At 38.6% G+C, this 26286-nt stretch overlaps 1 protein-coding gene across 2 annotated transcripts in view; it reads right to left on the bottom strand.

The window, feature by feature from the left end:
* Window positions 1–26286, bottom strand: part of LOC124357601 (interference hedgehog-like) — a 145395-nt gene that overhangs the window by 90609 nt on the left and 28500 nt on the right. For both annotated transcript variants that reach the window (XM_046809523.1, XM_046809525.1), the window contains exon 2: window positions 760–792. The gene's annotated coding sequence lies outside the window, so the exon portion shown is untranslated. The remainder of the gene's footprint in view (window positions 1–759; window positions 793–26286) is intronic.

The following is a 26286-nucleotide window of genomic DNA, read 5'->3' on the forward strand; positions in this document are numbered from 1 at the left end:
TAAATTTAGTCTACTGTGTCCATAACACTGTTACTCTTTTAATTTAAAAATTACATACAGTCAAAATCAATGTTATGTTTATGAATTATTTCCCATTGTTGTACGGACTGTTAAAGTCAGCTCTTCTTGTGTCCAAACAGATTGCGTACGCCAACTTCTGACACTCCTCTCCTCTAGGCACATTGTCACCATTATTTCTTACATGGTTACGCCACATCAAGGTGTTTTGAAATGTAATTCTTGTCAAAGCAAAGTTTTACAGCAAAAAAAAAGAAAAAAAGATTTACTTTTGGCTGGTTTATAACTTTCCAGTTGAACCTACACTGGGTAAAACATAACCGATCTGTCACTTAAATCTGGGTGACCCTATATATATATATCCAGGAGCGGCAACACACTAACCCCAAATGTCGATATTGGGGTTGAAGTGTAGACGATAAGTTCTAGTCCACTGCGTAGGATGATCTTTGGAGTTGGTGGGGATCTTAAGTGTTAAAGGCAGTTGCTAGCCTATGTAGAGTTGGCCTCCACTTCTTCTAAAGTGTCACGACTGTGATATGATACCCGCAACCCTTCCTCATGGATGTCGACCGGAGGCGATACCTACCTTCACACTAACGGATCCTGAATATTCTGTCAATCCTATCAGCCCAAAGGTTCTTTTAGAACTGAGTACAATTTCTCAACTTCTTTCCTAAGTGAACAATAAATGGCGCAAGTAGCCGCGAGTTTATTACAAGTAACACTGAATTCTCTTACCTTGTGGTGAGGAACCGCAGTGTATAATTCAGCCTGTAACAAACAATGAAAATTAAATAAATTTAAACATTCTATATTTAGTTTAGTTTAAATATAGACTTAGGTTGTTTCTATATATGGGAGTGTCGATGGCCGAGCGGTCTAAGATGTTGGACTTTGGAGTCTAAGTTAGAGATAATGCAGGTTCCAATCCTGTCTGTGACCCTAGCATTTTTTATCAGTACAATTCAACCTTGTACTGTATCGACTCTCCCCCTTATTCTGTTTAATAGGATCCTCGCACAGGCCAGTGGCCCATGAGGACGGGCAGAATAAGGCATAAAAGGGGAGATCGGCTTCTCCTTTTTTTTTTTAAAAAAAAAAAAAAAGGAAAAATATATATATGAATCAAAAGTAAAGCTAAAACACCATAATACCAGTTTTTTGAGACTGGGCGTTATAGAACCTAAACATGTTTGTCTGAACAATATGAAATACAAGCCAGCAAGTAAATTATAATTTTTCATTGTAATTTTAACGGAATTTTCTATGAGAACACCAGATACTACACAGTGTACCAACAATTCACAGGTCGATATAACAATATTTAGCAAATTGTATGGCGGTAGATTAAGACGGTCTGGATGTAAGTGACGCGTGGGATTGTCTACAAAAGGAGAGTGTAACAGAGGCTTTGTACTGTACAATAGGATGTAACGAAACGACACGTCTCGGCAATAGTGACTAGTTAACTGGCGTTGAGAGCTACTGCTGTCACATCAAGGCAAGTAGGCTAATCTACAAGTGATATACCGGTATATTAAGACGGTCTGGAGGCAAGTGACACGTGGGATTGTCTACAAAAGGAGAGTGTAACAGAGGCTTTGTACTGTACAATAGTATGTAACGAAACGACACGTCTCGGCAATAGTGACTGGTTAACTGGCGTTGAGAGCTACTGCTGTCACATCAAGGCAAGTAGGCTAATCTACAAGTGATATACCGGTATATTAAGACGGTCTGGAGGCAAGTGACACGTGGGATTGTCTACAAAAGGAGAGTGTAACAGAGGCTTTGTACTGTACAATAGGATGTAACGAAACGACACGTCTCGGCAATAGTGACTGGTTAACTGGCGTTGAGAGCTACTGCTGTCACATCAAGGCAAGTAGGCTAATCTACAAGTGATATACCGGTATATTAAGACGGTCTGGAGGCAAGTGACACGTGGGATTGTCTACAAAAGGAGAGTGTAACAGAGGCTTTGTACTGTACAATAGTATGTAACGAAACGACACGTCTCGGCAATAGTGACTGGTTAACTGGCGTTGAGAGCTACTGCTGTCACATCAAGGCAAGTAGGCTAATCTACAAGTGATATACCGGTATATTAAGACGGTCTGGAGGCAAGTGACACGTGGGATTGTCTACAAAAGGAGAGTGTAACAGAGGCTTTGTACTGTACAATAGGATGTAACGAAACGACACGTCTCGGCAATAGTGACTGGTTAACTGGCGTTGAGAGCTACTGCTGTCACATCAAGGCAAGTAGGCTAATCTACAAGTGATATACCGGTATATTAAGACGGTCTGGAGGCAAGTGACACGTGGGATTGTCTACAAAAGGAGAGTGTAACAGAGGCTTTGTACTGTACAATAGGATGTAACGAAACGACACGTCTCGGCAATAGTGACTGGTTAACTGGCGTTGAGAGCTACTGCTGTCACATCAAGGCAAGTAGGCTAATCTACAAGTGATATACCGGTATATTAAGACGGTCTGGAGGCAAGTGACACGTGGGATTGTCTACAAAAGGAGAGTGTAACAGAGGCTTTGTACTGTACAATAGTATGTAACGAAACGACACGTCTCGGCAATAGTGACTGGTTAACTGGCGTTGAGAGCTACTGCTGTCACATCAAGGCAAGTAGGCTAATCTACAAGTGATATACCGGTATATTAAGACGGTCTGGAGGCAAGTGACACGTGGGATTGTCTACAAAAGGAGAGTGTAACAGAGGCTTTGTACTGTACAATAGGATGTAACGAAACGACACGTCTCGGCAATAGTGACTGGTTAACTGGCGTTGAGAGCTACTGCTGTCACATCAAGGCAAGTAGGCTAATCTACAAGTGATATACCGGTATATTAAGACGGTCTGGAGGCAAGTGACACGTGGGATTGTCTACAAAAGGAGAGTGTAACAGAGGCTTTGTACTGTACAATAGGATGTAACGAAACGACACGTCTCGGCAATAGTGACTGGTTAACTGGCGTTGAGAGCTACTGCTGTCACATCAAGGCAAGTAGGCTAATCTACAAGTGATATACCGGTATATTAAGACGGTCTGGAGGCAAGTGACACGTGGGATTGTCTACAAAAGGAGAGTGTAACAGAGGCTTTGTACTGTACAATAGGATGTAACGAAACGACACGTCTCGGCAATAGTGACTGGTTAACTGGCGTTGAGAGCTACTGCTGTCACATCAAGGCAAGTAGGCTAATCTACAAGAGATATACCGGTATATTAAGACGGTCTGGAGGCAAGTGACACGTGGGATTGTCTACAAAAGGAGAGTGTAACAGAGGCTTTGTACTGTACAATAGTATGTAACGAAACGACACGTCTCGGCAATAGTGACTGGTTAACTGGCGTTGAGAGCTACTGCTGTCACATCAAGGCAAGTAGGCTAATCTACAAGTGATATACCGGTATATTAAGACGGTCTGGAGGCAAGTGACACGTGGGATTGTCTACAAAAGGAGAGTGTAACAGAGGCTTTGTACTGTACAATAGGATGTAACGAAACGACACGTCTCGGCAATAGTGACTGGTTAACTGGCGTTGAGAGCTACTGCTGTCACATCAAGGCAAGTAGGCTAATCTACAAGTGATATACCGGTATATTAAGACGGTCTGGAGGCAAGTGACACGTGGGATTGTCTACAAAAGGAGAGTGTAACAGAGGCTTTGTACTGTACAATAGGATGTAACGAAACGACACGTCTCGGCAATAGTGACTGGTTAACTGGCGTTGAGAGCTACTGCTGTCACATCAAGGCAAGTAGGCTAATCTACAAGTGATATACCGGTATATTAAGACGGTCTGGAGGCAAGTGACACGTGGGATTGTCTACAAAAGGAGAGTGTAACAGAGGCTTTGTACTGTACAATAGGATGTAACGAAACGACACGTCTCGGCAATAGTGACTGGTTAACTGGCGTTGAGAGCTACTGCTGTCACATCAAGGCAAGTAGGCTAATCTACAAGTGACATATGTGTAAGTATTTGAATACTGTGGGCCACTTTTCTTGTAAGACTTGGTTGAGTAGGGAGCTCCAAGTGAGGAATATGTGTGATATATGTGACAACCCTATAAAAGCAGCGTTTGAATAACGTCGGTCACTTTTCCTGTTATACCTAGCTAAATAGGGAGTTTCAAGCGAGGCGAGGGGTGTGTATAACAACAATATAAAAGCTGCGTTAGGATACTGTGGACCACTTTTCCAGTAAAACTTGAATGAGTATGGACCTCCTGGCGAGGAGTTCGTATAACAACAATATAAAAGCTGCGTTAGGATACTGTGGACCACTTTTCCAGTAAAACTTGAATGAGTATGGACCTCCTGGCGAGGAGTTCGTGTAACAACACATACGTAGCGTTTAAATCCTGTGGGTCACTTTCCCATTAATATCTGTTTATTCACTGATTCCTGTAAATCGTAACACTTACACCAACACTCCTACAAAAACTATAACGGAACACTACTTGAATTTCGTTTATTCAATTTATCAAAAAGATAAAGATTATATTTTATAATAATATAATGTTGCTTTGTGTTTGTAATCTAAGCAATAACAACACAATTTGGTGTTTATTGAAACCTAGGCATGCTATAGATAAAATGGTTACTTTCATTAACATCATAAAGTAGTGGTATTTACTCCATGTCTTTTCATGAGGAAGAATTTTACACCACCCGATAATTCAAGAAAAAATCAAAGAAATCGACAGTAATCTTTAAATCAAGACATTAAAGTTGCGCCCTCAGAAACAAACTGCGATGTTGTACGTTAAAGGCACACACGTTAATACGTTTATCGGTGTTCCACCACAACAATGTGGAAGCCCCAGATCACCGGCGAGTCGGGAGACGGCGGCGCTGCAAACATTGATATTCTGTAAGCCGCAAGTCGGGTCGCCGCTGAAAAAGGGGTAATGATGGTCTGTAATAGGGGGGGAAATTGTCGCGGGGAAAAGTCAAATTAGAGGTCGGAGTGTGCGTTAAGCGCGGCTCCCACGGTGGGGCCGACACCGGGCCATTACCGGGTATTGTTGCGCCTTGCCGCCTGCGCCTGCGCACTCGCCTCACCACCTGGTACTCCTACAACTGGAATTCTCCAGGAAATTAACAAACACAATTTTACTAACCTTTCGTAAAACATTTATCTGAAATAAAAAAACTTTGTTTCCCACCATTGTCTGTTTGGTCGTTGGACTCTTTTATTGTCAGGGCAAAGAAAGTCGATAAATACAAAAAACGGTACAAACTATATATATATATATATATATATATATATATATATATATATATATATATATATATATATATATATATGTACAATTTTTAAAATTAAAAAAGAATAATTTTATTCATACGTTTCAATTACAAACAACCGTAGTATCTATTCTCTTATAAACACGTGGAGAAAATAGACTTTATTTCCATCTCCAATTGTACGTATCCTGCCTTTCGGATACTCATGATGATCAACACTGAACGTGAACCTTTCTTTAACACAAACCCTTCCATCTAAGATAGACTTAAAACTACATACAGGAATACTGATACTTTAGTACTGATCTGAACTACGATTACCTCAAGGCTATTTGGACCTTGTAGTGTTTTTCCAATAAGATAGGAAAAATGAGGTTTGCACCACCAACTTCACGTGTTCTACACCCTATTATCGTCTGCCCCTTGACTCCATGGAATGCACATACAAGCAGCTTCACGACGGTCAAGTATTTCAAGTCAATTAACGGAGGGTCTACCTGATCACACGAGACAATAAACAAGTCGGGTAACGGTGCTCAGCTGAACGATTGTAGGATGGTCGGCAAAGCAAGGCAAGCTGTATAAGGCAATCCGCCCACGTAACAGTGACGTGTACCGTGGCCACGGCCGTACACGGCCAGTAATTGTTCTCGGTGCCTCGGGCCGCCTAGTCGCGGTGCGAGAGCAGGAGTACCACATGCAGATGTACCACACAACCACTGTACTTGTCTTCACAATCATTCTTCCTTCTTCATCGTTCCACCAAGAAAACAAGGAGCAGTATTTGGAGTGAATATAAAACCGATTTAGTTTTCCAAAACTAGTGTACTACGACATATTCCCGACAGTCTAAGGGAGTAAGAGTCAATGTGTACTACATTAGCACATGGCCTAATAGAATTCTTTTAAGAGAGATCGTCCACCTATCCAGTTATTGTTAAGGTCGATATGGGAGGATATCGAAGAAATTAAAAATTTCAAACAATATTTTTACTCTCGGGTTATATATTTTTCTAAATCTATACACTTAAAACTGACCGTCAGACTCGTAAAATAATAGTCATGTTACCGTCAGATAACTAAATAAAGAGACCGAAAGTTGCCACTCTCAGGGTTTGTATATCGCGTATATGCACGTGCCAGGCGCCTGGATTTAAGTGTGTCAAGTTTTGACAAATACACTCCGAGATAAAATGATTATTATATATTTTTAACCCTTTCGATACTTTTCTATTTTGACCTCCAATAAAAACCAGCGCGGCCGACGATCGATTTCTTACTTAGAGGATATTTCTATATCGATCTCTAGTAAAACCAGGTTACGTTTTTGTTTATACAATCCAGATAAACTCTCGGATACTTGACTCCTGAACAACTAGTTTAATGATTAACGTTAGAAACACTTTTCTTGAACATAAATAATATCTCGACTAAGTATCCAACAAAGCAGAAGATAATACTCGTACTAATGGACTACATCAATATGTTACTGCTGGCTAGGATAGAAAGCATTATTTTAAAATAATGGTAAATTATTGTTTATGTAGACTAACTACCTGCTGGCTGAAATTATAGAATTGATTCTGAACACATTTCAGGAGTTTAAAATGGGCATTGGTTAACAATGTGGTGAGACTCGTCCAACACATCCAAGATCTCACAGACCATTACCGTAATTTTAGCCACACTGTCGACTCCCAAGGTCACAGTAAGGGATGGAGGTGTCTGGGGGAGGAAGGACCGAGGTGTTGGAGCCTCCCACCCCCATAAACTACCGCCCCTGCAATTATTGAAATGGTGCTATTGTTTCCTCAGGGACATCTTTACGACTAAATTGTACCTTACCCTCCTGCAAGGGATGTCAATCGAGACAACTCCGAAGCGATTATTTTGAGTGAGTTCCCACTACAAGAAAGTGCGAACCTCGTGGACGGTTCTAGTGCAAGCACGAACGAAGATAAAAGTAACACCATGAACGTGTATTTAGTACATTCCAACTAAAGTAGGGTTTCAAATGGTATTCAATCAACCCTTCGGCGGTTTGTGATATACTTCTCAATTAGTACTAATATCACAGCCAACTCTTGCTCAATACAAGCAGTGCGAATTTGTTAAGCTGGTACCGTGCTAATTTTTGCCTCGTGTTTAAACCCAAATGTTAGTTACAAACATAACATAGGCACATTTAGTGCACGACGTACTCTCTATGTTTACCTCCTCGGGCACGTTCGGCCGGGGACTCACGCACAAATCACAGACGAGGTCGTATCGGCTATGAAACAGTTGCGACATGCAATTCAACAGAACAGCAATGCACTTAAGTACGTGGTACAGCGCGGCGCGCTATGGTTTATGATGATTGCAACTATAATCCCTGTACATTCCAACCGCCATGCAACAACAGGGCAGTCATCGACCCTGGGTGGGAAATATGAGCGACGCGAGTAAAGTGCGCACTTCGGGGCATCGTCACGGGTTGGTGCGGTAAAATGCTCCTAGATCCGTCGTTATAGTGACAGCACTTACGTATGGCCCGAGGAACGGTCAATTACCGACATCCAACGGAGGAAATTAAGATTACCGGATGAACTGATGAGCAAAACAACGATAGAGGATATGTAAGAGATACATAAGCCATAACATTAACTGTTATAGTCGAAACGATATTGTGAAGTGAAAAACAAGAAAATAGAATTTTCAAGTAGTCGGTAATCGTATGATTTGTGCTGTATAGAGAAAATAGAATTATATAAAACGATTGCTCTGAATAGAAACTGAAGGCAGTGGCTAAAAAACAGAGGTTATCAAAATTAATTAAGTCGACACAAGACGTTTGGCTATTCAGCAATAAACATGGCGCCCACCATACTCTGCGGTACTATTCAGCAAGCAGCACTGACAAATATCGCGGTGATTGGTGGTGCAGTACTGGTTGACCACGATAAGACGCGATCCTATTCAGCTATCAACAGGACCGCTTAGCACTAAGTGCGAGAATATTCAGCAAGCAGCACTGACTGATATCGCGGTGATTGGTGGTGCGGTGCTGGAGGTGTCCAACACAAGACGCGTGTCTATTCAGCTATCAATAGGCCCACTTAACACAATATGCGAGAATATTCAGCAAGCAGCACTGACAGGTCTCGCGGTGATTGTTGGTGCGGTGCTGGAGGTGTCCAACACAAGACGCGTGTCTATTCAGCTATCAATAGGCCCACTTAACACAATGTGCGAGAATATTCAGCAAGCAGCACTGGCAGGACTCGCGGTGATTGGTGGTGTGATGCTGGAGGTGTCCAACACAAGACGCGTGTCTATTCAGCTATCAATAGGCCCACTTAACACAATGTGCGAGAATATTCAGCAAGCAGCACTGACAGGTCTCGCGGTGATTGGTGGTGTGATGCTGGAGGTGTCCAACACAAGACGCGTGTCTATTCAGCTATCAATAGGCCCACTTAACACAATGTGCGAGAATATTCAGCAAGCAGCACTGGCAGGACTCGCGGTGAGTGATGCTGGAGGTGTCCAACACAAGACGCGTGTCTATTCAGCTATCAATAGGCCCACTTAACACAATGTGCGAGAATATTCAGCAAGCAGCACTGACAGGTCTCGCGGTGACGGTGCTGGAGGTGGCCAACACAAGACGCGTGTCTATTCAGCTATCAATAGGCCCACTTAACACAATGTGCGAGAATATTCAGCAAGCAGCACTGACAGGTCTCGCGGTGATTGGTGGTGCGGTGCTGGAGGTGTCCAACACAAGACGCGTGTCTATTCAGCTATCAATAGGCCCACTTAACACAATGTGCGAGAATATTCAGCAAGCAGCACTGACAGGTCTCGCGGTGATTGGTGGTGTGATGCTGGAGGTGTCCAACACAAGACGCGTGTCTATTCAGCTATCAATAGGCCCACTTAACACAATGTGCGAGAATATTCAGCAAGCAGCACTGACAGGTCTCGCGGTGATTGGTGGTGCGGTGCTGGAGGTGTCCAACACAAGACGCGTGTCTATTCAGCTATCAATAGGCCCACTTAACACAATGTGCGAGAATATTCAGCAAGCAGCACTGACAGATATCGCGGTGACTGGTGGTGCGGTGCCGGGCGCCAATGTAACTAGATCTGATAATTGGCCGGTCTCGGCGCTGGGCCGCACTCTCTCTCACACTGGCATCTAGCCTTTGATCTGTTATGTACCATTATCATATCGGCGCTGCTGTCACGCCCTCTCACCTCCTCCTTCTGTTCGTTGTACCACCTTCTACTCCGGCACCTCCACTCTACACCACACACGCAAGGTCACTTGTACATTGCCTCCGCATCAGGACACCCTTCCGTTCAGTTTTAGGACAATTGAATTACGGTAACCCGTACTAAGACAAAACCTATACTCGTAATGACTAATTCCCTTACATCCCGAAAACCAGAAAATTTGAATTTCGGAATACGCGTATCCGTAGAACAATTAAGTAAAGTTATTTCGAAAGAATTTATAATATTTTATGTTGGTCTCACGCGCAATTAAGAAAACAGTGATGGCATTTAGTAAAATCTGTATTTGTTAAAGAAGCGAAGCGAGGACCATATAGTGAGCCTTACCATATATAAATAATAATATACAATATCAAGTAAATATTTCGTCCGTAACATGATATTTTCACCTTCCATTTATTAATTATTCAACAAGATATTCTTTTGTATTCCGAGCCTGGAGTCAGTGGTGCATTCATAATTTGAGTTTGGGAGTGGAAAAGCACATAATGTTAAAGAAAATGTACAACAAAACGGAGTGGACTTAACTAAACAAAACTCTGGATAATTTACGAGTCTAAATTAGGACCGATCGGATATTGCTTCCAATTATGACGTTTCGACATGTGGATCGCCAGTCCCGCAACACACCCGCAGATAGAACTAACTATTCCAAGGATTTCCGTTCCGGTGATACCGATTAGTCATCCCCCTCCACGATGTGAGTAACCCTCTGTTAACTGGCCTGCGGGAGATGGGATGCACTGTACCGCCGTTTGCGTGAAGGAACGTAGATTCACTGCTTTATTTATAGCCTTCTAAAACCGAATAAGATGTACCTCGCCGAATTATCTTCGTCATCTACAAAGGAGTCGTGTTGGAAAGTGCCAACAAAATCTCTGTCAGGCATTTCTTTGTATAACTGCTCTTTCATTTGAAATCCGCAGTAAGGATAGCACCAAACTGGGGAACTGTTTGTTCCTTTGGCCCGTAACATTGTAACACTATCGATAATAGGCAAAACGTTACTTGTGGAACGGAAGGAGGGAAACCCCTCAATTTGTGACATCTACATAAATTAGGAAACAATTAGAATCTATTCGTTAGTTATAGGAGCTGGACACGTAATGTACGATTCCGGTTTAAAGTTCAATACTCAAAATTTAAGTAAAGTCCTTTAAAAAGTAAGGCCATCGTCACCCTTCCAGGGTACTCAAATTGTTTTTGTTTTTTTATTACCTTAATTACTAACTTTTGATCCCCTTGAACCACTTGCGTATTGCAGAAATGTTTCGAAAGAAATAACATGTCACTCAGCAATCACCATGAGGTGGAGTGAGCTTCACAGAGATCTAATCGTGACATCATACATGCTGTACATTTTTATACTGGAGTAATAATCTTCTTAAAAACTAATAACAAAGTAAAATCCTTTCATAAAAATGTGTTGAACGTGCGCACTTAGAGTCAGAAATTATCAGCAATTTCATAATCAGATCCAAGTAAAACCATTTAAACATAAAAATGTTAATTTCATGCAGTATCATGTACAGGTGTAACTTAAGTCCTGATACGCCTGGATATATTCCAAACGGATTGCGATATCGATGTAAAACCTTCATCATGCCTATTACAATATTTTTATGAGCTTTTTGGAGGATAAAAATACTCCCCCCTTTTTCAAAGGGGAGTAGAGGGGGCGGGGGTTCACTTGAAAGTTTCAAACTGCAACCCCTATATTTTGACATATCATTTGAAAGATAAATTCAAAAGAAACACAATGACATGAACAAAACATCTCTACGATAATCCTAGCAAAAGTTATGGGCAAACATATACAAGGTGTTCACAAAAGGGTGTCACAAACTTCCGTGGCTGGTACAACTCATCATTTGAAACAAAGAATATCATGTAAATATAGGTCGATAAATATCTCGTTTAACCGCTAGCCGCCATTTTGTATTTTTTTATTAAAATATTAGTATCTCTAAAACTAGTTAAGCTAAAGAGGCCGAATTTGGCACATAAGTTTAAATAAATAAGAGGAAAATAAAAAAATTGATTGTGTTGTTTTCTATGAAATTAACAAAATGGCGTCTTAGTTCAAAGTTAAATAACAAAAAATCCGGTATAGTTATGAAATATTTACTAGACAAAAACTATTTGAAAAAGTTAATTACAATTCCAACAGTACTTGTTTCATTGAAATCCGTCAATACTTAAGCGAGCACGACAATTTTGAAGGCAGGCTTGTCTGCTATTAAAATACCTCATTTGCAAAGTCTTGTTAAAAAAGAATAGCAGTGGAAACTGGATATTTCTATCTCAACCCAGAACATAATGGCAGATCATAAAAAACTATACAGAGTATATCTATACTTTTAACTCACATTATACATATATATATACATCATCTATATATATATATATATATATATATATATATATATATATATATAAACAATTATTAGACTTCTTGATATAAAGTTCCTTTAATATTTCGGCTTTGCCGTTTTCAAAAAGGTATAATAAAAAGTAACAACACAGTAAACAAAATTAACAAAAGTAAATACATAAAAATTTACATAAATAAATAAACAGAAATTTTTTAACATGTGATTAACACCAAAGAGAAATAAATAATATCATGAACAGAGAAAGAATTAAGAAAAATAATTTAGAAAAAATAATACATAATAAAAACAATTTATCATTTCATCTTTTATTTTTTCATCTTTTATTCAGACCAAAGGGTACTTTTGATTTTAATATTAACTGATGTGCCTGTTCTAAATTTTCTAAGTAAATTTTGTTTCCATCTTTGGGTACCTTTCTGTGAATAACATTGTTCAAAATTTTGTTGGTGGCCTAATGCGTGTTGTGAAACCAATTTTTCATCCTGTTTTTTAGACGAACAACGATGTTTATTCATTCTTATGTGCAATGGATTTGTTGTCAATCCAACATAATCCATTGCACAATTTTTACATGTTAATATTGATAAATTACATTTTTACTTTTGCAATTAATTTCTCCTCTAATAGGGTAAGTTTTCTTTGTATTACTACTGGTAAAAAAATTGGACGATTTTATAATTTTGCATGTATTAATTACATCGTTTGTCTTTACAGGGTTGACCCTTAAAATTTGTGTTCTTTTCTGAATTTTGAATGTCAGTAGGGACAATTTGGGCCGTACCAGAATAATTAATAAATATTTATTTATTATTTATTAATTATTTATTTCTCTTTGGTGTTAATCACATGTTCAAAAATTCCTGTTTATTTATTTATGTACATTTTTATGTATTTACTTTTGTAAATTTTGTTTGCTGTGTTGTTATTTTTATTATACCTTTTTGAGAACGGCAAAGCCGAAATATTAAAGGAACTTTATATCAAGAAGTCTAATAATTGTTATAATAGAGCAATTCTGCTTTTATACACCCGAAGTGAATATATATATATAAAATATATATATATATATATATATATATATATATATATATATATTCAAGGATTATGTGAAGTCTTTTTCTTTAAACAATAAAAGAAAAAGACTTCACATAATCCTTTAATATTTCGACTAATATTGTCGTTTTCAAAAAGGATACAAAAAATCTATATAAGCAAAGAATTAAAAGTAAACATATACATTTTTAGAATCAGCTTAAATGTTCTATTCTGATTTATAGTATAATTTTTTTTAACTCCTTGGTATACTATAAGAAAAGAGCTTATATTAAAATTTAGATTAATAATACAAAAAGGAGTTCTAACAGCTTAAAATTAAATTAAATATTAACAATTTTGTTGTTTTGGATTTGTACATTCATAAAAAATAAAAATAATTAAAATATAGACAATACATTGTTTTAGATTTGCTAGATTAATTTTGACTATTTTTAACAGATCATTTCTTATTTAATCCAAAAGGTAATTTTGACTTAGTGACTAATTGATATGCTTGTTCTAAAATAACCCTTTTCTTATAATATACCAAGGAGTTTAAAAAATTATACTATAAATCAGAATAGAACATTTTAGCTGATTCCAAAAATGTATACGTTTACTTTTAATTCTTTGCTTATATACACTTTTTGTATCCTTTTTGAAAACGACAATATTAGTCGAAATATTAAAGGATTATGTGAAGTATTTATCTTTTATTGTTTATATATACATTTTCTTAAACAAATTATTTTTGTCATAATAATTATAATTACTATTTCTGTACTTAGGGTAGTTATCCTAAAAAGCTATGAAATTAACATCAAACTCCATTACACTATCTAATGTATTCAAATGTGAATACTTGTAATGAGATTGGCACTGGGTCAAGACAAAAATCAGGGAGCGTATGCGAACACAAGAAAAGTTGGTGGTGGCAAAATTGGGTTCTCATAGGTTTATTTATGTTTTATTAAAGTTTGAAATAATTTCCCAGTTTTCTGTCCAATAGGGTCTGTACAATCACTCTAGGGTCTGTATTCCCTTTTTGGACCCCGTACAAGTGTACTAGACCCAAATTCGGTGTACCTTATGCGATACACAGGTCGCTGTATTCTCCGCGGCACACTGGACCCAGATATGCTATATTCACCGGGTGTACACTGGTTCTACGTTTGTTTTACTCTTCGGGGGTACACTGGCTCTAGGTGTGCTATATTCTCCGCGGCACACTGGACCCAGATATGCTATATTCACCGGGTGAACACTGGTTCTACGTTTGTTTTACTCTTCGGGGGTACACTGGCTCTAGGTGTGCTATATTCTCCGCGGCACACTGGACCCAGATATGCTATATTCACCGGGTGTACACTGGTTCTACGTTTGTTTTACTCTTCGGGGGTACACTGGCTCTAGGTGTGCTATATTCTCCGCGGCACACTGGACCCAGATATGCTATATTCACCGGGTGTACACTGGTTCTACGTTTGTTTTACTCTTCGGGGGTACACTGGCTCTAGGTGTGCTATATTCTCCGCGGCACACTGGACCCAGATATGCTATATTCACCGGGTGTACACTGGTTCTACGTTTGTTTTACTCTTCGAGGGTACACTATTATCCGATATTACGAATTATCAAAGGAGTTGAAAGAACGCAATGACAAGTCTTGCCAACTAATTCAACAAAGTAACTTCATTACATTATTGTGTATGTTACTATGTAACATATTTAAATGTGATAAGATTGTACTTCATTCTACGATATTCTCGTTGTAACCATGGTTCCCCATTAGATCAATGGAAAAATTAAGATTTTTACTTTTATCTTTTATTTTTAAAGTTCTTTCTTGCAGCAAGAGAAACCCACTTATCAGGCACCAAATTTCTTTCTATCCAGGGTAATCACACGAATGGACAGATAACGACATAATTTTAAGAAAAATTAACTACAAACTTGTAAGTCCATCAATACATTTGTTCTAGTAATATCCCTTGGATTTGTAGTCTTCGCTAACACTTAACCGAAACACATAGACGCACTTGCATTATCGTCAAACTGCAACTTCTTATGAAGAAACGAAAACTGTTAAGCTTTACTGACGCTCAGTAAAATACCTTAGAGTGAAACACATCAGCACCCAACTATACGTTTCCTATTAGCAATGAAGCTTCACGCAAATATACAAATTCTCAATTTGTTCTCGAATATCGTGCGGATAGCTACACAGACTGAATATAAATTTTGGTCAGCACCCTGAAAGTAAGTCTTAAGGTACTCAGATATGTCACAGCGAGATATCTCAGGATACGGAGGTCTGGCAACACCGCTTGTATCAAGTGGTGAAAAATAAATTAGAGAGCGCGTAGTGGCGCGGCCAGAAGATGAGCGAAGAACGGAACTAAGAAACTGGTCCAGTCTTAGGGCACTCCGATCTCACACAACGAGATATCACAGGATCCGGAGGTCTGGCAACACCGCTTGTATCAAGTGGTGAAAAATAAATTAGAGAGCGAGTAGTGGCGCGGCGCGGTGCGGCCAGAAGAGGAGCGAAGAACGGAACGGGTGAAGGCCATATTGATTGCACCACAATCGCCAATCACAATCACCGGCGATTGATCTCTAATTACAATAATAGTGAACCGCTGATTAACAATTCCATCGGCCAGCACTGCGGGGCGTGTCTTTCAGGCATCCACTTCCAGTCTTCCACGCATGATAAACGGTGGGAAACGAATTATCATCTCGGGCTATCATTTTGCACCTGAAAATGAATTAAGGCACTTGCCGCGGATGTAATTACATCAGTGGTGTAACTACGCAACGCTCATGCATAATTTACCGGCTACGACCTGCTCCAGAATAACTATTCTCGTGTACAACACTTCACTATAATCGGAGTAAAGCGTATTTGTTTACCAGATGCTCAAAACATCCTGTTTAAGACACATTATGACGTTCTTCCCTATAAGTTCATGGTTGTTTATACAAGCCATGAACTTATGTATAAAGCTTATGTATAAATCTCGCATTGTATATGTACTGTAATTCTGAAGATTGAGGCTGGTTGCACTATTCCTTAATGCTACGATGTAATGTATTCTGACAACTGAAATACCAAGACATGTGTAGTAGTGTATCAGTAGTTAGGCGATTCAAAAAGGGAAATCGGATAACGACAGTTAACAACTAAGAAGTGCATACAAGAACTTAAAGGATGTAGGTGTAATTCATGCAAGAAGGGTTGAAACCGAAGAAGCCTCAACATTTTTCAATATGAAAAGGATAACTGGCTGAGCGTTAGTAAAACATTGTATGCTTGTCCTATGGGTAACGAGAGAAAATCGCAGAATAAATAACCTTGTAAGCAAACTAAGCATAACAATATGACACTTTATCCTTCCTACTGGCCATCGCCTGCAATCTAGTCGAATATGGCGTTTCTGTACTGGCCACCTGCTTGAATGTAGTGTTTGATTTTACCACATACTAAACCTACAATTGAAATATTAACTCCCCAACAAATTGATTGTGTTTCTTCCTAATGAATTGTCTGATTAAAAACAGATAGTTATAATTCAAATATCAAGAAAACCATTTATACTGGCCAAAGAAAAACAACTTCTGTTTTTGACAATTTGACGCTTTTTTATAGTTATTAGTATACCATATTTTTATTTCGTATTTTCGTACTATGTTTGAAAATCCTTACAGTCACACATATTATTAGTTATCTTCTAATATTCAATAAACACTTTTGGTTTACAGGTTTACAACAAATCTTGTGATATTGACTTGGTAATTCTTTTCTATATAAGACAGTACTTTTTTACAAATGACACATGTACATTGTTTTAGAGTACAACTAAGCAAGTATATTTTTGAGTGAAAACAACATGTCTGAGAGAGAGGTTTACAAAAGTCTGCTAATAACCCAAAATAGGCCTAGAAAAATACGATGGTCAGTGTTAAGTGTGACAGCAACAAATGGAGCCCAATGACATTTTTGCAAGCAATTTCAGCCAAGGTTGTTACGCGACGCGTGATGTGATATACTCCCCCTGGTATAAAAACAAAGTCAAAGTGATGTTCTTATGGATGTAGATAAGATAAGGTTAACGAGCATTGACGTAATGATGAAGAAAACGACAAATGCCATCCAATCTAAGTAGTATGATATCCGTTGACTGGATATCATCCGTTGACTGGACTTGTAAAATCCACTTTTGATGAATTGAAGAAAAAAGTTTTTTATAAATTTGAAAATAACGAATGTTTGCAACTTTCCAAACTACGATTTACAACTGAATGAGTACTAGTGAATCTCTTCTTTCCACCAAACTGAAAGTTATCAAAATTTAGACAGACCGAATAACATCTCCAAGAGAACATCTATCTGAAAGGTTTAGCCGCTAAACCATCAGGTTATTAATCCATCACTGCTGTCTTATCTGGCCAGAAGCACATTCCCAGGGCTTATCACGAGATCTCCGTCAGGTGTGGCGACCAGAGCGAGTGACTCGACAAAAACAGGGTTGACGATCGCTATCAGCCGCCGGATCTCTGATGGTTTGGACAGACCATTTCCTCCTCTCCCCTGACCCGCATCGTGTTCTACCATCAGTTCCTTCGGTCTTATTACCCCCATATTTGTAATTCGACCAGGATTCCACAACTCATGAACAGGTTGCAGTCACGTTTATGCTATAAGAAATGAGTACAACAACCTACATTTTTACTTAAGGCGAATGCGTTTTATAGTGGATTACGGTTTTGTACACTTGTGAATATTGTGGACTTGTCAAAATATAAATATAAAATCACAAGAATTAAACAAGTGAATCGATGTAAACCGTAGAGTTAATCCCGAGCCTAAGTCTTCACTAAATCTCCTGGTGTTGACTATATTCACCTGTAGTGCTCAAGTTTTAGGAATTTTGCAAGTACAGTATACGTTGAAATTAAATATGTACATAAACATTTCGATACTATATCTTCAAGTTATAGTTATTGTTATGTCTATGTTATACACATTAAAACAGTGCAACATATTATATTTGCCTTTTTCAGCAAAAGTTACAGAATAATAAAATAACCATTATACTGATTTACCCTACTCAAAATATTGAAATCAAAATCCAAAATATACAAAATAAATACAAATAAAACAATATAAACAACTTACACAAAAAAGAACAAAAATATACTGTTTATCGCCGCAGAAAAACCTATACAAATCTGATAAAGTAAAAAAACATACAAGTGTTATAAGACACAAAAAGTCCTTGTTGGTTTTTACATGTCAGACCTGTATTATTATTTTTAAATAATAAGACACCAAACTAAGTCCAAAGTAATTTAGTTATAAACCACAAAATAATTTGCGTATATAATAACACCTATAAGCAAAGACGACTCGCCAAAATCATCTGTAGTCTAACGACAGCATTTAGGAGGCGATGCAGACGGCATGTTAGATAAATAATTCGTAATTAGTCTAACCGCTCTCCTAGTTTACTTCTATATAAAAATAAATTGCTAAATATCACCAATTGCGGATGTGATGTTATTAGGTTGTAAATGTCGACCTAACCTGGCGTAGCGAGAAGTTAGCATTAACTTCTGGTTTTATAATCAAGGGCATTATCGAGTGGGGCGCTGACATCGTGCGGCTTGAGAACTAGACTTGAAGACTGTTTGAAATTAAGAAAATACCAATACAACAGAACGTAACGAAAGATTCATCGCACAAACTCAGAAAGGGACAGACGAACTATCGTTTTACCTTTTGACCCCCAAAATCAATACTTTTTCCTTGGATCGAGAGAGAAACCTATATAGCAAGTCTTAAATACGGACTGGCCTTTGAACTTCTGATCCCAAAATCACTAGATCCTTACACCTATAACTTACTTGCATCAAGTTTCAATTCTCTAGGAACTTTCTATCAATGTTTATCACATAGACGAATAAATGACACCTGATTTTTAAAAGGCTCTATCGGGTCCTTATTAAAGTAAAAGTTAGATCGAGTCTTATTTTCTCTCTAAAGATTCGGGCTGCACGATATCTAAAACACAATCAACAGTCAGGTAGACGAAATGTTTGTAACGACAAATTTCGCCACAAGGACAAACCACCATTACCTCAACTTAATATATTATAATTCAACTCATTATATTTTATTCTCTTATCGTCCGGAGAATTCATGAGAAGTTTTGTTATACAGGTCATCTTAGTTTCTACCAGAACCGAATCAAATAAATAAAAAAAAAAACAGTTAAAATCTCAGTAAAAAAAGGATTCGGGATTTAAAATCATCATTCATTTCAAATTAGGAAGTGGAGAGATCACAGATAAGGGTGGCGGCCTCGGATAGAGACGGCTCTCGGCTTCCAAACTTCAATCTGATTGCATCGGACCCCTGCTTAGCTATGTTTTAATCAAAAGTCTGTAGCAACGCCACTTCTGTCAAACCACATGACTGTCTACTTAAGTCTGTACCATACCATTCTGTCAAACCACGTGACTGTCTAATTAAGTCTGTACCATACCATTCTGTCAAACCACATGACTGTCTACTTAAGTCTGTACCATACCATTCTGTCAAACCACGTGACTGTCTACTGAAGTCTGTAGCAACGCCACTTCTGTCAAACCACGTAACTGTCTACTGAAATTTGTAGCATCGCCACTTCTGTCAAACCACGTAACTGTCTACTGAAATTTGTAGCATCGCCACTTCTGTCAAACCACGTAACTGTCTACTGAAGTCTGTAGCAACACCATTCTGTCAAACCACGTAACTGTCTACTGAAGTCTGTAGCAACGCCACTTCTGTCAAACCACGTAACTGTCTACTGAAATTTGTCCCAATACCACTTATATCAAACCACGTGCTTGTTTACTGAATAACAAAAATTTATAATATAGATCACCAATATTGAGCTTTATAGTTAAATTTTTCACTTTAGTTTTTCACTTATCCATTGCGAATCGAAGAACAAGCTAAGGCGAATTATAAATGTTCTCATATGTAACACATATTATATGATTTAAAACACAAAAATTATATACTATAACTTATTATTATACTATACTATACTATCCTATACCGTAGATAATATTACTATACTTATTAGGCTATTCCATTACACCTCAAAATTTCGCTATCTTGATAATAGTCTGGTAAAATTAGATCAAAAATTGACTACATTTCAACATAAAAATTTTAATCAGTAGCAATTTGTTTTATACACTCCAAGCGATAAGTGCCACGTTTTAGTGTTGTGGTTTTTGCAGGGGGGGGGGTGTAAACTGGTAGGCTTTAAAATATTTTACAAATATCTCGAAAAGCTCAAGGTCTAACGCATGAATTGTGCTAAGGCAAAGAATTACGGATGTATGGCAGGGTAAATGTATAGAAAAATAAGTTGCTCCACCCTACTTAGAGACCGTGTCGGAAACATCGTAGCCTAGTGCACTCAGTTGTGGAGTTGATGAAACAACGATATTACCAAATTAACCTATATTAAACTAAATTGTTTAATACTTTGTAATCTATGTTTCTCTGATGTTAATTGTTCGTTTAGAGCTTCTTCCTCGTTGACTTTATTATATCTTCAGACTAAGAAGGCTCCAGATTCCAGGAGTCAAGTCTGTAACAACGTTAGGTTACAGGCGCTGCACTAAGAGGAAAGTGTACTGAAGCTAACATTCGTATTAAATCAACCCTACCCTCCATAGCTACGGATTGAGGCGTAGATTTACTATACAAATTGCGTAGATCTCACTTAAAGTATGTTTATTCTATAATGTTCAGTTATTACTATTAGGTCAAACACACAATAGCCTTAATATAATAGCATAAATAGCCTAAGTTGCGTGACTGCTCTGTTGTTTATATGCAAACATGCCTCGACACCAGCGCACGCGTTACAAATATTTGGCTGCAACGTTGTTTGTGACTGGTTATTTCTTTTTAAAGAGCCAGTTGGATTTGGTTATCACGGTGTATTTATATTATACAACGTCCATTGTTCCCCGTTTTACTATCATAATTAGGGGTAGGTGAAAAATTATATAAGAATGAGTAATCCATTTTATTTTACTGAGTTACCAAAGTTGTTCCATTTCCGACTTTTTTTATACCAAAAACTTCAAATTTACGAAGTGGCTATGTGGTTATGGTTCAATATATTATATATATATGAGATAACAGAATGCATCCTAACACATTGTGTTAATACAGGTTAACTCATGGCTTTAACCACGACAGGTGAAATAATAAAATAATATCTTGCAATATATTAAACATTATGCAGTAAGTAAAGTCTGCCAATGAAGACAATAAAACTACAAATTTAAATTAGGTTAAATTTATGAAAATGACGACTATTTAAATATTAAAAAACTATTTATAACTCGAAGCAGAATATTTTGTAGACAAAAAGCACGATATACATATGCACATATTTCCACACAGTATTATATCTACCATACAATTCTCATACGGATGCAGGGTATTTTTACTTGGCAGTCTAAATCATTCTATACAGATAGCAACCCTTGCGGCATGGTTTCCGAACCTTTCGGTAATTTAGAAATTGGTCCACTGCACTGGATTCCATCACATTGCTGATTCTGTTTTGATAATGTCCTACTTTTATCCCGACCATGATCTTCAAAGTCCAATACTAACTGCAGACAACCAAAACGCGAAAAGATAGGCAGAGGGCTCCTATTGTGTACACCGAGGATAGGCAGAGATGTTGAGTTGGCTCCTATTATACACCGTGGATAGGCAGATGTGTTGAGTTGGCTCCTATTGTACACCGAGGATAGGCAGAGATGGTTGAGTTGGCTCCTATTATACACCGTGGATAGGCAGAGATGTTGAATTGGCTCCTATTTTACACCGTGGAAAGGCAGAGATGTTGAGTTGGCTCCTATTATACACCGAGGATAGGCAGATGTGTTGAGTTGGCTCCTATTGTACACCGAGGATAGGCAGAGATGTTGAGTTGGCTCCTATTATACACCGTGGATAGGCAGAGATGTTGAGTTGGCTCCTATTTTACACCGTGGAAAGGCAGAGATGTTGAGTTGGCTCCTATTATACACCGTGGATAGGCAGAGATGTTGAGTTGGCTCCTATTATACACCGTGGAAAGGCAGAGATGTTGAGTTGGCCCCTATTGTGCACCGAGGATAGGCAGAGATGTTGAGTTGGCTCCTATTGTACACCGAGGATAGGCAGAGATGTTGAGTTGGCTCCTATTATACACCGTGGAAAGGCAGAGATGTTGAGTTGGCTCCTATTATACACCGTGGATAGGCAGAGATGTTGAGTTGGCTCCTATTGTGAACACCGAGGATAGGCAGAGATGTTGAGTTGGCCCCTATTGTACACCGAGGCCGCCACGCCGCTGCCCGTGCTCGTGTAATTTGTCAGTCAATCTGACTGATAGGTGTGGAACTACTCGCATACCAGACCTCCTCTCCCCCACTTCCCCACAACTATCCGACAGCCACTCTTCTCTAATCACCTCAAAACAATCTGTCATCCAAATGTGTATTCTTGGAATTCAAATAAACCAATATTGTAAGTTACTTTCTTTAAATTGTTCTGGAAAAAAAGACATTACCTGAACAACTTTTAATATTAGATATTCAATTATAATGATGGTTTAGTATTCTATGACATATATACATCTATCGTATAGCTGATCGGTCAGCTTCTCGAGTTTTACACTGGGGACCCTGGTTCGATCAGAATTCAGGCATGGTATTCCAAGTAGTAACAGATAATTTGAACCTAGCTTAAGTAATGTGACCTAAAATTCCAAGATTTTCAATAAAATGTGTTACGTCACTTGACGAAATAAACAAGTTCCGAATAATAACTGATAATAAAATTTACAGAACTCTCAAAAAAGGCAAGAATATTATTACTATCTACTAGAAATTTTAATTTGTGGACTTACGCGATTGAAATAATATAAACCCTTTGCATATCGGGTTAGGCTAAAATTGTAACTTACATTTTGACAGCATGAAGAAATATATGCAACCACACATCATAACAAACACCAGTTTTAACTATTATTTTAGCCCATATACACGGTTTTTATTTCAGATTGAACAATCACCTATTTACTTTACAACATTGCAGAGAAGGCGAACTACTAATATAGTCTAATCTTTTAGAATATTTATATATAAAGGAGCAAGTTATATAGGTAAGATGAGAAGATTTGTCTATTCTATTACCTTAGCAGAATAATGGGCAAAGTCTAAATTCCTTGACCATCTGGCGGAATGCAACCCCAGACAACGATGTATATTTATGGGCACGGATGAGTCAAGTAGGGACATATGATACGGTCCACCTCCGCACTCACACGACACAAGACGGACGGCCGACACCTTGTTGCTCCGGGCCCTCAACTCCGATAGCAGCGCGAGGTTTAGTACAGAATAGCGTTATCAGTGTACTCGCACTGTCACGACACAAGACGGACGGCCAGCACATTCTTACTCCGGGACCTCAGCCACGATAGCAGCGCGAGGTTTAGTACAGAACCGCGTTATCACTGTACTCGCACTGTCACGACACAAGACGGACGGCCAACACCTTGTTGCTCCGGGCCCTCAGCCACGATAGCAGCGCGAGGTTTAGTACAGAACCGCGTTATCACTGTACTTGCACTGTCACGACACAAGACGGACGGCCAACACCTTGTTGCTCCGGGCCCTCAGCCACGATAGCAGCGCGAGGTTTAGTACAGAACCGCGTTATCACTGTACTCGCACTGTCACGACACAAGACGGACGGCCAACACCTTGTTGCTCCGGGCCCTCAGCCACCATAGTAGCGCGAGGTTTAGTACAGAACCGCGTTATCACTGTACTCGCACTGTCACGACACAAGACGGACGGCCAACACCTTGTTTCTCCGGGCCCTCAACTCCGATAGCAGCGCGAGGTTTAGTACAGAACCGCGTTATCACTGTACTCGCACTGTCACGACACAAGACGGACGGCCAACACCTTGTTGCTCCGGGCCCTCAGCCACGATAGCAGCGCGAGGTTTAGTACAGAACCGCGTTATCACTGTACTCGCACTGTCACGACACAAGACGGACGGCCAACACCTTGTTGCTGCTCCGGGCCCTCAGCCACCATAGTAGCGCGAGGTTTAGTACAGAACCGCGTTATCACTGTACTCACACGTTCACGACACAAGACGGACGGCCAACACCTTGTTGCTCTGGGCCCTCAACTCCGATAGCAGCGCATAGTTTAGTACAGAATAGCGTTATCAGTGTACTCGCACTGTTACGATACAAGACGGACGGCCAACACATTCTTACTCCGGGACCTCAGCCACGATAGCAGCGCGAGGTTTAGTACAGAACCGCGTTATCACTGTACTCGCACTGTCACGACACAAGACGGACGGCCAGCACATTCTTACTCCGGGACCTCAGCCACGATAGCAGCGCGAGGTTTAGTACAGAACCGCGTTATCACTGTACTCACACTGTCACGACACAAGACGGACGGCCAACACCTTGTTGCTCCGGGCCCTCAACTCCGATAGCAGCGCATAGTTTAGTACAGAATAGCGTTATCAGTGTACTCGCACTGTTACGACACAAGACGGACGGCCAACACATTCTTACTCCGGGACCTCAGCCACGATAGCAGCGCGAAGTTTAGTACAGAACTCACGTATCAGTGTCCCCTACACCCCCTACACAAGACGGGCGGCCGATATTTTAATACCCCTGGCCCAACGGTTACAATAGCAGAGCGAGGTTTAATACAAAACCGTGTATCAGTGTACTCGTATTGTCACGACACAAGACGGACGGCCAGCAATAGAAACTACAAAACCAAATTTGTAATACAAGATAGGTATAATAAGTTTACTGTTTTTGAATATGCAGTTGTAGAATTTTAGAATTATATGGATGAAAAAGGTCTTAAAAGTCGCATAATGGACCTCTTAGCATCTTTATCTTGGACATTTAATTTTGTAAACTATTATTTTAAATGTTTAATTTTTAACATTCATCGTTTGAACACGCAAACCGCCGGACTGCTACCCTGGGCAGTCTTGTGTTATATAATATAAATATACATATCGTACTTTACAATTTTATGTTCTCTTACTATAAATTAGTTGGTTTACTAAATATAACCAACAACAATTATCGACTACTTTTAGCAGTTACACGTAGTAATTGGGTAAAATTTATGTTATCAATGTCTAACTAAATAACAATTAGTAGTTACCAAATTGTGCACATCAACTAATATGTTTAAAAAGAGGTTTTCGATTACAACAAATAAACAAATGAACCAAACATTAAAGAAAATTCCGGCAAACAATAATTAATGCATTCAAACAGGTGTCAAAGCAACTGTAAAAAATAACAACGAGCTCTAGTACAAGACATATCATTGCAAGTCTGGATATTTCACTTGATATTTATCAGCAATGTTAAGAGATCTCAATTAATAATTTCGGTATTAGTATTATCGCAAGACTAATCTTCTATGCTCATGTGAACTTTAAACAGTATATTATATCAGGCCTAAGTGTACTAAACGCACGTTTATTTGCCACAGACCAGGGTTGCAATGACATATCTCGTAGTATAGTTATCTTATCCATTAAATACAACAATCCGCTGATTGTTAAATCAGTAATCAAACAACATTAATAACTCGATTAGATTATTTTAAGAGAGGGATAGCGTACAGTAAAGCCTATACTACTCCGTTATTTTTGATGTAGCAAAGTAATCTTGGTATCAAAATGTTCATCTAAAGGAAATCCATAGTAAACTATTCTTATAAGATTTTTTTAATCTTTCGTTTTTGATTTATTACATGTTTTAATATTTTGTATGACCACAACTTTGAAATCTGATATATTTTTTCTGAAACTTTTTTCAGAACAAGACGTTTATTAGATCAAACATTTCGTAACGCTTGAACTGTAATAAAACTTCATTCAATTTAGAGATAAATTTTGTTTCCTAACATAACATCAACAGACATACAAATGGTTAGTAAACAAAATATGACCATTAATACTTTATATGACATTTCTAATCTACTTTGACCTGACAAATCAAACTGTGAAGTTTGATAGAGTAATTTTGGATACCCTGTATTAACCGCTTTTTACACTACTATTTATAATTGTAAACTCAAACAAAATTGAGAACTGTTATTAAATATATTATGTTTCTGTTTTAA

This window comes from Homalodisca vitripennis, chromosome 3 (genome assembly GCF_021130785.1).
Source record: "Homalodisca vitripennis isolate AUS2020 chromosome 3, UT_GWSS_2.1, whole genome shotgun sequence".
NCBI lineage: Eukaryota > Metazoa > Arthropoda > Insecta > Hemiptera > Cicadellidae > Homalodisca > Homalodisca vitripennis.